The sequence below is a fragment of the Gekko japonicus genome, unplaced genomic scaffold (genome assembly GCF_001447785.1).
Source record: "Gekko japonicus isolate JY-2015 unplaced genomic scaffold, Gekko_japonicus_V1.1 scaffold1477, whole genome shotgun sequence".
Lineage (NCBI taxonomy): Eukaryota > Metazoa > Chordata > Lepidosauria > Squamata > Gekkonidae > Gekko > Gekko japonicus.
Window position 1 is genome coordinate 1837 of NW_015161995.1, and position 622 is coordinate 2458.

Below are 622 nucleotides of genomic sequence, written 5' to 3' on the forward strand. Positions count from 1 at the left end.
ATTGTATTGTGGAATTGTTACCCGCCCTGAGCTGGCTCGTGGGAAGGGCAGGCTATAAATACGAAAACTAAATTAAATAGTTTAAAAGCCCCTCTTCCTGTGTTATGGCCCTCAGCCTTGACCCCCCATTCTAAACACGCTACTTGGAAATGTCCGATTGTTAAGCCTGCTAATTTTGTTATAGAAAAGTCATTTATGTATTTATTCAATTTATATCCCGCCCTCCCTGCGAACGACCTCAGGGCGGCATTAAAATAGTGGTCACAGCCCAAGGATAGAGTTGGCTGGTTGTCAAAGATTCCCTGGTCCGTTGCTAAAGGGTGAATGATCAGTTTAACTAGTTAACCTCACTTTAACTAGTTTAATCTCACTGACTCAGGAATCAAGACAGGGCGTCATCCCCACATTTGCAGGTTAGTCAGTAATGCCGCCTTACTTGGAAGTAATTCAAGTTTTCTTCCGAAAGAAACGAATAGGACCAGTGAAATTCCGTTGCAGTGCAGCCCGGGGTGCCGCATCCTCTCCTCTCACGGGAACAGATCGTACCACGGATGTAAAGTTGTTTCCTCTCTTCCCAACCTGCAAGCGAGTTTCTGCTTCCCCCACCTCCCGGCGGGCGGGC